General features: G+C 38.1%; 1 protein-coding gene across 6 annotated transcripts in view; it reads left to right on the forward strand.

Annotated features, from left to right (window-relative positions):
* The first annotated feature begins 4417 nt into the window (after positions 1-4417).
* Positions 4418-12085, forward strand: part of LOC139738876 (uncharacterized) — a 60866-nt gene continuing 53198 nt past the window's right edge. For all 6 annotated transcript variants that reach the window (XR_011711476.1, XR_011711473.1, XR_011711474.1 and 3 more), the window contains exon 1: positions 4418-4535. The gene's annotated coding sequence lies outside the window, so the exon portion shown is untranslated. The remainder of the gene's footprint in view (positions 4536-12085) is intronic.

Raw genomic sequence — 12085 nt, forward strand, 5'->3', positions numbered from 1 at the left:
GACATGAACATGTTATTCTTTGCTACCTGTGTATCATTCCATAAAACGTATGTCAAATTTAATTATTTTTGTACATCCTGATCAAAAAAGGTGAAAATAAAATTTGAATTGAATTGAATAGAAATGGAACGGTGGCATAGAAATATGCACAATATTCCACATAATTTCAGTTTTCTAGCATAATGACAGAAAACTGGACTTTTTTGCTCCTTCAGGGCAGGGGAAAATTATGTCAGATCATACCCTCAACGCACTATATAGAATAAGAAGTCTAGACAATAATATGAACATTTCATTGAAAATGAATTTTGCGGATTCCTTTTGTATTTTCTTTATAACATGCTATCTTAATGTTTAACCTTCCGATACAGCAAAAACGGGGCATAAATTTAACTCAAATATGATTAACTTTTAAACGGACTGTCCATAGATTCCATGAAAATTGATCGATGTATGTGTTTAACGAATTTTCTTGCAATCTAATCTGGGCAAACTTTCCTCTAAGTTCAATGTGAGCGCATGTTTTTGAAATCTTCAGAAGTAGCGGGTAGAAATATAAGGGAAAGCATCGAATAAAAGCTTTAGTCATAAATTTCTTTTGTTGTATCGCCTTGAAGCACGACGGAAACAATAACGTAGAAACAAATTTGTATCGCTGTTTTTCGAACACACTACTTCGATTTTGTCGTGTATAACTCACCTGCAGAAACACTGCTGAATGCCCCAGCAATCTTGGTTCGGGGGAAGTCGGGTGACTCTTCGGGTGTAAAGGGGTGATGTCGAACCTAGGGAAGGAAAGGAGGCAGCCAGAAACCGGAATCCGTCGACTCTCCTCGCAACCACCTGTTAAACCTGGTGTGATTCGGGACGCTGCGTACGCTCCGAATGATCAAACCTCTCCGCGGAGAGACTATAACGCGCTGTTTGTGTCCAAGTCAGTCGGACTTTGCAGTAAGTAACAACCCAAAGTTTAAAACGTTGCATCTAATCTTTTCCCTCTGATATTAGATAATGATAGGATTAGCTCTCATACAAGGTATCAAGGCCTGCGAACTGTTGAACAGTGCCGAAGGTCTTACAGGTTTTTAGTCGTGATTGGTGGATGGGTGTTTGGTTATCTCGATAAGACATGACGCGAACACACATTACAAACGTAAATATTTTATTTTCATGGGCTTGAGTTCTCGGCTTACGTGGAATCTTCCATACAAAATAAGAAAAAAGAGAAAGAACAGTGATGCGTCACAATTACGCTTATTCTTCAGTCCAAGCTATGATAAAGGTCTAGATACTGTGAATGTAAACACTTCCAAGAGCTAGTTCAGAATGGAAACTTTTAAGACCATGATCATTTCATTTCTATGTTGTATTTGACTACTGTTGTTTTTCTTTAATAATTGAAAAAAAACCAAATACCGTTGATTCTTTCGCAGTGAGTATTGCGTAATACCGTATATACAAATCAAATTTGGAAGCAATCAATTAAATGAAGGTCCTATTCACTTTCACACGATCTTAGATCAACTATAGATTTTATCCATTATCTAACTAGGACAAATCAGTTGTTTATGAAATAATGATTTTGACTGGTATGATTTCCCGATCAAGAACTGACAAAGGTAATTGAAAGATAAGTAAAATTTATTCGAGCAAAAGTGATTGGTGAAAATGATCTTCACTTGGCCCTGATGTGCTCCCCCCCCCCTTCCACAGAAGTAAAGCTGAGACTTGATTTAATCCTTAGAAAACAAATACCGAAAATATATTTGTTAACATCATACAAGCTTTGCTTTTTAATGCACGGGTTCCTCATATTACACGTCAATTATAAATGTCCGTATACATTTGTGCATTATTGGTTCAAACTGACCATTGTGTGAAAAACATTTCTACTTCAAATCAAATGGAATATGAAACTTGTATGAAATGTGGAATATGGAACATGAATTAAAAAAAAATAGTAGGCCTATGCTCTAGAGGTAATATGATGTCGTAATATCATGTCCAAGTCAAAAAGAGGAAAGAAGTAGAAAAAGAGGAAAGAAAATAATTTCATTGATTTTTGTATTAATTCTCTGTATGGCATTGCTTTGTATACAATTCCAACAATTTCAGATATGCATATAAATGGCACTATACAGCATGATTATTTCAACAATTTTCATGACACATATATACATCTGTATAACATACATACGTTTTAAATTTGCAAACAGAAGAGTGCCAACAAGATTAAGCAAAAAACTTGAATCTTTGATAATCGACGAACTTAATCTTGTCTGTCCTATATGCAGAAATTGAAATGAAATGTAAACAAATAATTGGCATTTTGAAGAAGAAAAATTACGGGTAAATATATAATACTAATCAAATAGAGTAAGTAGTGTTTCTTCTTTCGTTGTGTGACATTTAGTTTTCAATTTTTCAAGTCATTTTTTGAATTCAATTTATTTCACAAAACACTCACATAGGCCTATATATAACACAACCCCCTCGCGATCGTGATGGGGACATGTACATTATAATAGCGATTGGCTTTGTATATTATACATAAATTATGTGGAACTTATTTAAACAAGGTACGGAAATTACAGAATACCACATGCAGATGGGTAAGAATTATATACACTCAGCAAAAAAAGAAAGTAAATACTTCTTCAAGATTGTATTTCTCATAAAATATTTGGCTAAAAATTAATAAATTATATACCATATTGAAGGTAATTTAACCGGCTATCAGCCTAGTAGCTCAATAAAAAGGGAAACTTCACGCATGAGTGAACATCTTTGTTTTTCTCTTCCAAGGCAAAAAAGCAAAAATTGCCAAATTGAACAAGTTGTTATTCATGCGCAAGTGCTCTTCCATAACAATAAGAACAACAGACAAATTTAACACAATTAGATACATGAATTAAGTTGCAAAATTAAACCATTGATCTCTACAATATCTTTGAAGCCCAAAATATCAATAAAGGCCAAAAATAAGTGAGAAAAATGAAGAATCTTAGGTCAAACCCATATTCCAATGGAATAAGAGAAGCAATATTAACAAAAATGGTAGAGATTTCAATTTGTTTTCAAATTATGAAAATTGTAAATAATATTTGGTTCTTATATTTATCTCATGAATCCTTAAATTACTAAATAAGAAGAGCAAAATCAAGAAATTATGTTTATGTAATCATCTTTATGCCATTACTTCCTATGTCGTTTGAAGTTTATGCTGACAGAACATTCTTATTTCCCCCTTTAGTTTCCAATTTTCTTTTTGTTTGAAGTTATAAAGAGACAAAGAGAACAAAAACTTGTTTTTGCTATTTCATTCATGTCTCTCATTGTGTTAAACTGGCTTTTTGTTGTCATTGTCATCTTGAAGGGCATTGCCAAATGAAAGACAACTCATCAAATTTTGCAATTTTTCTTTTGTGCCTTGGCGGGCAAAAATGAATGTGTTCACTCATGCGTAAAGTTTCATTTTGTATTAACCTACTAACCTGATAGCCAATTGAATTACCTTTAATATGCCATATAATACATTGACTTTCACCAGAATCTTCTATGAAAAATGTGATCTCGAAAAAGTGTTTACTTTCTTTTTTTTGCTGAGTGCATTACAAAATTAAGGGCTGAGATGAAAAGCCAAAATAAGAGGGAGGTGGGGGAGGGAGAAAAAACGGAGGGAGTTGTGACATGGGATATAGGATATTGATAGGATCATGCAAGTTTGGCATTTTGAGATGCTACACATTTGACTACAGCAGTACAGTATTTTTTGTGGGTACAAGAATACATACTTTGACTATTATTTAAAGGTCATATGATTATCATTGGATCAATCAATATAGATGCAAGGAGGTATTACGTTGATTGATCATAATTATATGACCTTTTATTATATTGGTCAATGTGTGTATTTTTCATATCATTTTTAGTTTAGATGTGTCGCGCCAGCTGCCATTTCCACTGGTTACGTTTCCTGGATGATAGCTGGTGTTGCTGTCAAGGTGACTGGAAATTTAATTCCTTTCGTAGAAAAATAAAGTTGTAACCATTGAAAGTTATGATGGCTTTCGCTCGAGTGAGAGAGAGAAAGATCATAATCTCGACGCATCAGTGGCCGAAAACTTGTCGCGTGCGCAGAAGACAGAAAAACGCCGTTTCAAAAGCTATCCCACAATGCACTTCCACTCCGATGAATTGCTTCCGCCGCGGTGGCTCTCTGTGCTCTCGGGCTGACATGCTAAGTGTGCATTGTGCATATGAGCAAGCGCAAGCGTTTTGTCCTCACGTGCGTGCCCACGCCACGCTCGCTGTGTATGTCATGTACAGTATATGAAGGCGTAAAGCCGCGCGTCTGAACGAACTGAAAGGATACAGAGAGCTAGCTAGCAAGGATCAGGGGCTGCGTTCGACCGAAAAAGAAGCATTTATAGACCTAAATAGCTGCAACCAAAGTCATCGGCAAGGTTCCAAAGACGTCATCTACGTACGGAATCTAACTCAGCATGTTCATGTGATCAACTGGAAGTGAAATAGTAAGTAGAGACTAGAAACTAGCTGCTAATGTAAATCAGAAACGTGGGAGGAGTGAGTGATGGATGGAAGACTAACATCAATCACGACCAACGGCGTGAGGTCGTGAGTACAAAGAGGAAGATTTGAAGGTGCCATGCTACCTGTTAAATGTCTCCTGGTAAATTTGTAGCTGTTTATACTGAAAACAACGAATTTTAACTTGTGAGGAAATGTTTATATCACATATCGGGTAATAATAACATGAAAATTAGTTTTGTTGTGAACAATTCCGTATGACCGGCATGATGAGAAAGAGCTGTGGCGGTGGAATGACTGAAGCTTGAGTTGAAAGGTGGCAGTGCTGCGTGTGTGCTCCCGCTCTCTGCTCCCAGCCAGCCCAGCTCTTCAAGCCAGCCCAGCTCTTCAATGATAACAGTGCAGATGATGATGATGATGATCTACCGCATTTGTATGGCGCCATGTCTGTTATAGAAACATTCAAAGGCGCAGACTCATCCAAGATAGTTAGCAATTGAATGCCTGGTGAAAAATGTGAGTTTTGAGTGAGGCTTTGAAGTGATCCAGTTTGTCAATTTCACAGAGAAAAGATGGGAGGGAGCCAAGAGTTCCATACAGCATAGGCGAGGAGCGATAGATCTAATATTAACAACTAGAGACAGCTAGCTACAATGTATACTGTACACGCACTGTAATGGTCTAAGGCCCCCCCCCCCCCCCAAAAAAAAAAAAAAAAAAAAAAAATTGGTTTGTTTGCCCTTCGCAACCGACTGAAAATCACGGAAATTTCGGGTCGGGTTTTTTATTTTTTTTTTTTTCCCACAAATTTCATCTTCTGCAAATTGGTGAACGGTTTTAAATCCAAAATTATCCATTTTAAGCTAAAGAAAGAATGAAAAAAAGTCTAAAAATGTTTTTTCATTTATCGACCCGTCGTAATCTTGTTCGGGCTGCGCGGGGCAGCAGGCTACTTTTTATAGCATGCATTGCATGCTAGCTACCTTTTTGGCTCACATACATAGATAGGTAGTGCGCTAGCTAGCTAGCTACCGTACAGGCCGCGGCGCAGCACAGCACAACTGCCAAGATGGCTACTTTTGCAGCATCTGTAAACAGCTGTCATGGCACCGAAACTGTTTGGAGTTCAGTTGTCAGCATCTCACTGGAAGGTACTTTTTTGGAGCTGTTTGCAAAATGTAACAGAGATGAACGTTATAAGTGTTTGTCAGTGAGTGTTTCTGCCTCGCCTACCGGGCCCTGGCAAGATGTAAATTTGAATGAATCCCTTGGAGTTTTGAGTGCATTAAACTTGCGCCACATCCTGTACAAAGTTGAACTGGAAAATGTAGAACTCGAAGTATTGCCAGAACTACAGAAGGATGAGTGTATTACGAGATGCCCTGCCAAAGTTACAAAATTACATCCATGGGTAAAAAGGGTATTTAAAAAAAAAGAAAAAAGGAAGAAACGAAACAACCTACCGACCCTCTTGGGTTTTGACAATGGACGCAGTCCTCACGAAATTAAAAAAAATATGTTGTTGTTGGTTCCTCCAATGAACTACTTTCATCAAAAACAAACTTTCAAATCACCAAATAAGCTCGTACATTTCGGTTAAAAAAGTGTGACTCTGCAAATGAGCAAGTCTTAGCGGAGAGTCATACGTCATCGATGCACAACTCTTTCCAGCGGTGTTTTGCTGGTCATCCCTAGTTATTTATAAATACATGTTTACTATTATTTTTATTTTAATTGTATAAGCTTGAAATATTTTGTTTGAAATAATAAAACCACATATTGTCACATTTTATGAAAAAATCAGATATGATCATTTTGAACACTTAAATTGGTTTTCTGAGGCACGGCTGTCAACTTGAGAGTAGGGCATCAATGACGTTGCACCTTTTGGCAGGCTCTTACACGATCGCTTGCAGGAATTATTTTTTAAAAATCACGTACGGAGACAATTTTTGATGTCCACGCGTATAAATTGGTGAAATGTTATATTTTTTACTCTTCTTAATTATCAGTACAGTGAAAATCTCAGGACTGCTTCCCTTTAAGGGCAAACAAGCAATTTTTTTTTTGCCTAATTGTATTGCAATCTTCCAGAACTCCTGACCTCTGTGTGAGTTGCACCTTTAGGCTTTGCTTACTATTAATACTAAGCTCCCAAACTGCCCGTCGAAATTTTCGTAGTATTAATTTAGGCCTGCTGTAATTTTTGCGTATTTCACAAGCGCTGGTCAGTAGACACTGCTACGTGCTATTGACTAGACGCCTAGCGTGAATTCTTGAATCATGGGCTTTACATTGTCAGAATGCCTCCCTGGTATGAGTGTGTGTGAGTGCATGTGCCCTAGTTTGTAGATACTGTATATTAGTAGAGCTGTCTATTTATAATTTTTGATCACGTGTGTAACTCGTGAGCAGTAGAACCCTACAGTTGTACAGTCTGTATGTCCCTAGTTTCTGTGCAGACTGTGCATTCGAGTGGGTTGGGCAGCACATCAATTTTTCATGTTGGAAAATTTTAACCAAATTCCATCTCTGTAAATTGGACAAAAACGTACAAGAAGTCAACTGCAAAGCGCAAATTCAGGAACACGCACATATGTTTTTGAGCCGTCCAATGCAAATTATTAATCACTCAAAAATTATCATTGAGAAAGGCCCGTCTACTCTGTGCTGTTAGTTTTCAGTGAAATAAAAACTTAAGTAAAGCAAGCCGCCTATAAATAGCCATAAAACAACCACAGCGCCAGCCAAAATTGGACCGCTGGCTGCAAAGACGTATAGATAAAACCTATGCTTTTGCCAGATTTTGACTTGGGAGGTGAAACCTTGGTGCTTGTGTTTTTATCGACACTGTAGGACTACTGTTATCCACTTTTATTTATTCATTTATTGACATTTTCCTCTAATTCTATTTCCATATGTGCCTTTGCTTAACTTGGTAGCGTTTAGCAGGGCATTACATGGTCAAGATGAACTGAAATTGCAGATATGTTCAATAAAGCACCCTTTCCAATGGCCACAGAAAAATAGTTACACCCAAGTTGCAAAGTTTGTACAGATCATATAAAGGGTGCGTACAGTTCTGGTTGAGGTGAGGATTTAGCTTTTAACGTTTTGCGAGATATTCAGAAACCACTCAATGAGATGTTAAAGAGCATGCAATTCTAAGGGGTATCAAAAGTTTATTTGATGAAAATCTGTTTTGAAATGGCTGAGATATCCAAAAACAAGGTGAAACAAAGAGATCCTAATAGAAGGCGTGGCCTGTCGCCTTTTATTATTATCACTTTTTTTGATATCTCAACCATTTGAAAACCAATTTTCATCAAATAAGCGTTGAATCCTTCTTAAAATTACATGCTCTTTCATATATCATAAGAGGTTTCTCATTATCTCACTTAGGGATGTTCAAAACATGAATCCCTACCTCAACCAGTACTGTACAGTCCCTTTAAGTTACTGCAATTTCATGCTTCCCTCTCTTTCTCTGTAACCTTTTGATTAGAGATACCCAGAAGAAACAATTAGCAGTAAGAGAAGCAAAATGATGATTTGAATGCAACCACATTAGATTATCAAATCAATTAAGCTACTGTGTAAAAGACTAGTAAACCTGAACCAGTTTTGTCTCGTTTTGTGTGTTTGTGTGTGTGTGTGTGTGTGTGTGTGTGTGTGTGTGTGTGTGCGTGTGTGCGTGTGTGTGTGTGTGGTTAGATTTGAACGAATGACATGTCTCAAAGACATTATTCCCCCTCCCCCCAAATGTGTTTAAGTCCACAATATTATTTGTGAGCAGTTGATGGCATACATGTGATCTCACGAGTGACCTATCTGGGCAATTCCGCAGTTAGTAACGTTACATTTAAAGATAATATAGAGTTTTGGTAGCTTGACATCATCTCACGAGTTTGCTTTGTCTTAGTTTGTGTTTCAGGTAAAAGTACATTTCATTTAAGGAACACAATGAGATTTACTCGCCCCGAAATGCTCTCATATCTTAGTAATCATGCAATAACGATTTGGGATTTTTTGACGCTGTACAGCGTCATTTAATAACCGACAAATTTGAAAAAGAGCTGTCCTCGGGTATATTTAGCTCCCTCTGCGACCATTTTGTGTGCAGCTTGTGCAGCTTGTGATCGTGACGAGGATGTTCACTGCAGCTGGATTGCACTGTGCACAGAGTTAGCAGTGGTTCACCAATGTGTCCTGCGTGCAGGAATCCGGCCGGACAGTACATTTACAGGTGCACAAATCCCTGTATGAAAACCGACACGAAGGTCTGTGTGTGTGCTCTTCATTACGGTATTACGTATGCACGTATGCATTTGGCGCACAGCAGCATCCAGCCCTTCAGTGTTTACATGCAGTTCAGCGCTGTATTCATTTACATAACAATACGCTAGAACAATATGCGATGTTCGTGATTTGCGTAAATGAGGCTTACCGAAGGGCTTATCGCCACTGCTGCACTGCTGCTGCAGCAGCATGCTTTGAAGCTAATCAGCCCATAGCATGCACCACCAGCATGAATGCTAGCAGACGCCGTGTGCAAAAGTGTGGAGCTGTTGTGTGTAGAAAGCGAAAGGTACTACTACTAGACCACTACTACTGGTATCACACGTTTGCTGATAAGAAAAGGTCCCGAAAAGAAATGGAAAAAAAGAAAACCGGGCGCGGAAGACCCCGAAGTGTTCTGGATGTCAGCTCAAGAAAAAGAGAAAGAGACAAAGAATATCGAGAGCGTAATCGGGACCTTCTACGTCTCAGAAATAGAAGTACAAGTCGCTTATCTGTCGACGAAAACAACGTGAAACGCATTCGTGAACTTCAAAACCGATTGACCTTGCGTTCTACCAACGAAGTCGTGGACTGCTTCTGTCAAGGTTAGTCCATCTTGGCTAGCTGACGTTTAGTACCGAGTAAATTTTACTAGATCTAACTAGTATGCTACTTCTACTAACTTCGATGCTACGTTAGTGCTATTACGTTAGGGGGAGGTCTAGTTACTGGGCCAGTTCACCGATCGATTGGTGGTCAATTATACTATAGAATCATCTTCCATAAATATGAGTGGTTTATGACAAGGTGTACGATATGTGTGGAGAGAGAGAGGATTCAACTTTCGAGTTCAAATACCAAATTGAAATACCAAACGACTGAACGTAAGTTTACATAAAGTTTATGACATGGCAGTTTTATCATAGAGTTATGTTTGCACTAAGGTCAGTAAGGAAGTAACCGTTAGACTCAAGATTTACAAGGCAATGACAATACATTGTATACTGTAATTTACAAACAGTTTGGTTACACCAGATCTAATGTTAGAACTGATGGAGACCCTTGTTTAAAATACCTGGTACTAATAATACTAGCCTAGCTTGTTGAATATCAGGAGTCTGTATGAGTCGACGACGAATGACAGACTATTCAAAATTCAATTTTAAATTTTACGTAGACCTATAACAAGCGTTAGGCCATTTGAACATTGTTACGTTAGTAGCTTCATCTACTTGAAGGTGAGTCCTGCTGCAATAGATTAGGCCTACTGGATATGTGACAATGATGCTTCACACTGGCACTGGTCTGAGACGGGCAGTAGCAGTTAAAAATCACTGTCAGACTCAGACCAGTAATTTTTCTTTTTCAGCAATGGACCAACAAAGATAGAAAAAAAAGCCAATTGTAATCATGCTTCGTAAATCTTACTGGGTCAACAGATTAGACCTAACGTTAGACCTAACGTTAGACCAGAAGGAAAAAGAAAAGAAGGGTTAACGCTACATGTAGAATCTAACCGTTAGGTGTAGTGACATGTGGTTCATGAAATACTTTATACTTTTTTTTTAAATGAAAAGATTACATGTACATCTGGGATGTATAGTAACCCCAGGGCGCTCCTTGTACACAGTTCGATGGTGATACAAAATGTATGCACCACATACAATGTATTCTTTCTTTTGTTTGGTATATCATGTAGTAGGCCTGGGTGGATTACATGTCTGAATTGGTAGTGTAATCTGTGCCTGTGCCTTTACCTACTATAAGTACATTGTGAATGACTAGCAGTTAGATCCTATATAATTTTTAAACTCTCTAGAGCAGTGTATAGCCTTCACGCAGTGTGGCATGTAGTGTAGAGTTTACTCCGCATTCATCGTGATTTGGGCTTCTCAGACGTACAATCTGTACACACTGTATTGAAGAACTACATGTAGTCTCTCTAACACTATTCATACTGTAGCAACGTTAGATCTCGAAGTAGACCTAAACAATTTCCCTCCCCCTCCTACTACTAAGGAGTAAGGTTCTTCCTAATCCTAACGTTAGTCCATTTTTTACCCCAATGAACAATATGTGAAAGACAAGCTGTGCAGGGTGATCCAAGAATTTTATAAAGGGGAGGCATTTTTTTTTTTTTTTTTAAATATAAGGGTGCATGCACCAGAGACTCCAACTCTCACGTTTTCGACGGGAGATCTCCCGCCGAAAACCCATTTTTGCAAAATCTCCCGTTCTCCGGTTTGAGATTTGATTTCTCCCGCCCTGGCCCTTTGTCTCCCGTTGGAAAGGATTTCTTACTTATTTCTATCGTATGTTGAAAAAAATAAGCCTTAGATAGCACCAGAGAGCATCTAGAACCCGGGGAATTTTGTGCTTCGCACACATCAACTTGGAGTCTCCCGTTTGCTAGGGGTTTCAGGCGGGAGAATCTCCAGATCAGAAGGTGCTTTGGGTTGGAGTCTCTGATGCACCCCCATTTATTTTCTTTTTGCTTCTTTGCCAGGGTGATTAGAATTGCTTTTGAAATTGCTGGTGTGATGTGGATTGATTATGCATAGACGCTGTAAGGCCTATACATAGTCTATGTCATGTATATGTACTGCAGTAGGTGTTTCAAAAAACATTTCCCACTTTTGATTCTTAATAATTCAAAAACTATAAATCAGATAACATTGTCATTGATATGAGTGATAGCTGAATGGTGTACAATTTAGTTGAAGGTGGTTTGAATATGAAAGCATGAATAAGTTAATAATGAAATCCATACAGGTATTCCATGATTAATTTCACAGTAAGGTTCCAGAGTTTGCTCTATTTTCAACCCTCTGTACAAAATTTCACTTTGCACAGGGGTCAATGGGTGTGTATGGGAATGTGTGGTTAACACTCTGACAATGGTCCTGAACAATGGCCAGGGTTTGAATGCTTCATTATTTATTCATGAGAAATTCCACTATCACAACACGTCTTTATTCAGCCTCTGGCAGTATCTGTGTAAAGTCAAACGCCTGTTGATACTGTCGTTGAGTCGCGACAGTGCTTTCCCTACTTCAGAAAAACGAAACTACAATGAATACCTTCTGTTCTATTGTATACAACGTGGTGACAGGAAGTAAAGAAAATCAATTAGTGAGGAGTATATTATACACTTGTGTATGGAGCTTCAAATAAATCTACTGTGAAACAAATCGCCCCAATGATAAATGCTGCTGAACTCTATACCAAAAATGATCTCTTTTTATCGAAAAAG

The sequence above is a fragment of the Diadema antillarum genome, unplaced genomic scaffold (assembly GCF_040938485.1).
Source record: "Diadema antillarum isolate AM-2024a unplaced genomic scaffold, OU_Dant_1.0 scf00000029, whole genome shotgun sequence".
Lineage (NCBI taxonomy): Eukaryota > Metazoa > Echinodermata > Echinoidea > Diadematoida > Diadematidae > Diadema > Diadema antillarum.